This window comes from Amphiprion ocellaris, chromosome 11 (assembly GCF_022539595.1).
Source record: "Amphiprion ocellaris isolate individual 3 ecotype Okinawa chromosome 11, ASM2253959v1, whole genome shotgun sequence".
Classification (NCBI taxonomy): domain Eukaryota; kingdom Metazoa; phylum Chordata; class Actinopteri; family Pomacentridae; genus Amphiprion; species Amphiprion ocellaris.
This window is the reverse complement of record NC_072776.1, coordinates 20,900,872-20,905,940: the sequence shown is the minus strand read 5'-3', so window position 1 is coordinate 20,905,940 and position 5,069 is coordinate 20,900,872. Positions and strand designations below refer to the sequence as shown.

General features: G+C 37.4%; 1 long non-coding RNA gene across 1 annotated transcript; it reads right to left on the bottom strand.

Moving 5' to 3' along the window:
• Positions 1-681: 681 nt before the first annotated feature.
• On the bottom strand, positions 682-4,551 carry LOC129349971 (uncharacterized). Its single transcript, XR_008603148.1, has 3 exons — positions 4,501-4,551; positions 3,503-3,603; positions 682-2,795 (listed from the first exon to the last, which is right to left on the bottom strand). It is a non-coding gene; the product is annotated as an uncharacterized LOC129349971 (long non-coding RNA).
• Between the last annotated feature and the right edge of the window lie 518 nt (positions 4,552-5,069).

Genomic DNA, 5,069 nt, shown 5'->3' with positions numbered 1-5,069 from the left:
TTAATGGTATATTCCCAGAAGGACCCTTGAACATTGGGCTTATTGGTATATTCCACCCAAAATACTTGTACATATACCAAGAAGTCAGTGTAAAGGAAATGTAGACCTAAAAGGATTGTTTAAAGGAATATTTAAACGATTATTTTCATTATTTAATAATCTGTTATCAGTCAGAACCCTGGCAAACTTATTTTCATCAGTTTTTTTAGTGGAAGTCACAAATAAAGGAGCTCTTGTTTTTTCCCGGCGTTACTGAGTCCAAAGCTGCTGTTTCAACACACATACGTTCACATGCATCCACAAACCTCTCAGCACTCAAACACCCACAGACAGGAGGCCGGCTGGGCCGAGGCTCGGCGGCGTCCTCAGACCCACGAGTCGGGGAGTCGGTGAACTTGTTGGTCCGGTTTGAAGGCCTCCATGTGGTCCAGTAGAAGTCCACATAGTCAGTGTTGGCTTTGAACCGCAGCGACTGGCCACCATCAGGTGGACCAGCTCGTCCTTGTAGGACTCCTCCTGTAGCCTTGAGGGAACCACAGGAACATTCAGTAGCTGTTGGAGTTCTTCCTGTCAGGTTCGTGGTAGAACGGCTCTGAAGAATCTTGTACTTGTCTTATCTGGAACAATCTAACAGCCTAAACTGTTAACAGTGGTGTAAAGAAGCAAACACACAGGAATAGATTAGGACTCAAACTAGATTTATTTTAGAAAACAAATCAGCTTAGAGGCATTTGTTCACACAAGTGGCTGAATAGGAGGCCGTCCAATCAGATTTGAGGTCTTCACTCTGTAGGTTGTTTGTTTGGTGAGACTCTTGGACCTCCATCAGCTGACATGGATGTTTGATGGTCTTCTTCTCTAGTGCCAGATGATTCATCCATGAATTCAGCAGCTACAGACTGAAATGAAGCTCATGCTGCCGTTATTGAATTCCTGTTCCAGATCAAATGTTCAGAGCTCACCTTGAATGCAGCCGTCTGCTGTCTGATAGTTTTTCTCATTGTAGTCTTCAATAAAGTCTTTTTCCTCATGTCAGGATGTGGTGAGACTCTTTCTCAGTCTCTGCAGACGTCCCTCATTGTGCATCTCCAGAGAAGAAATAGAAAAACTGATCACTGCTTCAGCATCACAAACGCTCTCCAGCATTGAGAGTGTTTTAGGAATTCATTCATTGTGTTGTGAACTTTGAAGGAGCAGAAACTTTACAGCTGCCAAAGATATGAGCTCCAATTCTGGATGTTTTAGGAAATCAAGTTCATCAAATGAACACTTGATTATTGCTGATAACGTTCATTAAATTATTGAAGAAATCCAACATAAAAACCTGTAAACTCTCAGGCAGCTTTTGTTAAAGTTTGACTATAATTCTATCATCATGTTCTGGAACCAGGACTCTGCAGAAGTTCCTTCAATCAGATACTTGTGTGTTTCTATTTAAGGCCTCAGGTTTGAACGTACAGCAGAGGATTAGAAAGGAGTGATTTTAATATTTAAATTAGTCCAGTAAATGTTTGGCATGAAAATTATTAAAATTTTGATTTAGATAGATTTGTGTCAAATAATATTGTAGAGTCTCACTTAAATACATCCAAATGAGTTCAGTGTATTTACATTTTATAGAATATTTGATTTCTTAATCTCAATACTGTAGGGTCTGACCCTAAATATTATAATAATGATGTCAATTTAAATAATATTTTAGTGCAGAGTCATAAACTTTAATCAGCTAAACTTGCATAATAAATATCACTGTACAATCTTAACCTGAACATTCATATCATTGAGGTAAATTTACATAAATCATGATATTCTAGAGTCTTAACTGGAATATTTCTGACATTAATCTTTTTGTATTGTGCTGATAAACAACAACAACCTGACTTTCAGATAATATTTGTTGTCTGTGATTGTGAGACTAAATTCCTCCACATTCTGGAACTGGACTGAATTTCCCAAAATGGAAACATGGACAGAATTTAACACTCGTGTATCCATGGCAACGTAAAAGTTTCTGCTTCTTACCAAAGTTCACAGCACAAGTAAAGATTTTAATGTAAAACTTCAGGGATGACTGTTAACCATAAGTATTCTGATCAATACTTCATGATCAATATCAGGACAGATGTTACAACTCCAGCTGTTGCATTAGACTGCAGTTATTCACAGAGAAATTAAAACATCACATTCCTCATAAAAACTAGATGGGACTTTTATTAAATAAAGTGTTGGTGAATAAACAGTGTAAAAAGTGCAAAGCAGCTCCATTAAATCAGGAGATGTGAGACTTCCACAGCATGGATCACCATCTGCTGTGTTGATTTATAGCTGAATGTCAGAATGAACTGAGATAGAAAAGCTGCTTTGAGCTGCAACATTACAGTCTGACAATCCAACACCATCACAGTTTTCATCTGGTTGTTTTGCTTCAACATGCTGTGAAGTTCAGTTTTTACCTGAATCAATACAGAGATTCTATTTCCAACCAAGACTGAAATAAAAATTAGAATGTTATGAGGTTATTAATGCAACTAAATCCTTTCAGATGGAAGGATTTACTTCTAAGTTCTAATTCAAGTTTCAGTTGGAGCACATTGCATTCACAAAGAAAAACAGCGATACCTTCATAGCAACATTTAATAAACCTAAAGCTTCCCTGTTGGCACATTGGTGGAGTTTGTTACTGAGCATCTGAACCTTAAATCCAGTGAGACGACCATCTTCAGTTGAGGCCAGTCAGAGAACTTCAAGACCTTCCATCAGCTGGACCAGATGTGGCATCATCTCCCTCTGAACATCTGGATGACAGGAGAAAAGACAGAAATCAAACACAGATCACACAAATACAATTTATTCACTTTCATCATTTTATAAAAGTAGCATGAACTTTATTAAAACTTGACATCAGTAATGAAAGTAAATGTTTTTATCTCGTGTTGAAGCTAAATTTAAAGTCAATTTTAATGACAGTTTAACTGAGAGGAGTGAGAATGGAGCTTTTCTTTCCTTTTTAGAATATTCCCTCAAAATATTCTGTTTATTATTGGCTTTAGAAGCATTTTTCCTTATTTATTTTTAGATACCTCAGACTGATACACTTTGCTGGTTTGCAGATAATTTCATGGACAATGACAATAAAGATCTTCTATTATAACATATTTTGCTAAAACAAGAACTGCAAACCTTCTCAACCATCTCTCAGGCTGCAAAATTCCAACTGTGACCAAGAATTATCTGATGTAGTTATTGTTATATCAACAAGTGACGTTTACAACACAACAGAAATGTCTGGAAGCCAGTGGCCACCACTTTGAGCACCTCTTGTAATTGTAGAGGCCAAAGATAACTTTTATTAATCTTGTGATGTCTGAATAAATTTGGTATTGAAATATTTATGCTAGTTTTTCTTTTCCTGATGTGTGTAAACATTATTTTGGCTGACTCTGTATAATGGGTTTCTGACAGGTCACCAGGCAACATCTTTTTATAATAATGACAAACATACCTGCATTCTACAGGAGTGATTTTCCTCATGTGCAGGTAAAGATGTGTGAGGAGTTTAGAGATGACAGGAGCAGGAGTCATCCTCACTAATTCAGCTTCCACCTAGAAACAGAAAGACCACAAACAAACACACTGATATACTCTCAAACGTTCAACCTCACAGCCTCAAAATATCTGTTTAGGAAGTGTTGTGTTTCTAAATTCTGCTGAAAGCATTGACAGACATTCTCTTACAAGGTTGTGTAAAAAGCAGCCTGTCCTCTGAGCTACTGAGAAATTTTCCTGAACAAAGTTTCTATGTGTAAATCAGCTCAACAAAAACTAAAACCTCAGTCAGAGATAACAGGTATCGCAAATTATAAAGAACTTTCTTTGTTAACTCAGACTTTCTGCTTCAACCTCACATAAAAAGGGGAGTTTAACTCGTCATGTGACTGAAAATGAACGGCTTGTGCAGTTCTAGATCCAAAAATAGGATGTTTCAACTCATGTTTTACTACAAATACATACAGTAATAAATAAATACAATGGCTGGTTGTTAGTTTATTCAATATTAATGTCATTTTATATTCTGGATTGAACTTGAGCAGTGGAAGAGAGAAGGAATTTAATGAAATTATGGAGATTCAGAGAGGTAATGTTGCGCAATGTTAAGCGCAGTTTAATTCAAACCAGCTGAATGTTAAACTTCAGTGCAGCTGAACGGGTTTCAGTTAACCTTAAAGTAAAATAACTTTTTAAAAAGCTAAAATACACAGCAGAGAAATACAGGTTGAGAAAGTCATTCTAATAATGAGGACAGCTGCTGCAGCAACTAACACAGGTGTTCAGCGGTAAGTTAGCCACCTGTGTTAATTAGCCCGCTAGCTAACTTAGCCGCTTAGCTAGCTAACGTGTCCGGACCAACTGGTCAAACACGACAAAACACAACTCTTCACAAGTCGCTGACTTAACGTACAACAAAACAACGCTACTGGTTAGAAGTATTTATCTTCTTACCGTGTTTTACTCCAAAAACAAGGTCAACAGCAGTCAGAGATGCTACCAGACGTGCCGACCATAGACATACATAGACTACACACGTTAGCGCGCTGTCTTCTATATTATCTGTGGTCTGACCAATCACTGCTCTCTGGCTCCGCCCTCTGAGAATCTTGTTGTCGTTTGGCTCCACACTTGCTGATGACCACTTCCGGTCTCAGAAAATGAAAAAAACGGACCTTTTTTCGTTTGTCTCTTACTGATTTTACTTTCTTGTTATTCTAAATATAAAACGAAAATCAAAGCATTTAAAAAAAAATCGTATATCCCTTTTTGATCATGAAAAGGAAAAACGCCTTGTATTTCAATTTTAATTTTTGCATTTTAAAACGAAAATCAAATAACCACTCGTTTTTTGTTTTTCAATACCCGTTTCAGAACGGAAAATCCAATTACCAGATCCGTACACGGACCCACCACACACACCTTTGACACACTTCCACACATTAGTTGAGGAGCCGCAAAAACCTGGTCGCGCCAAACTATTTTACATCTGGAGCGAAGCTCTCCAGCAAACTACAGCGTTG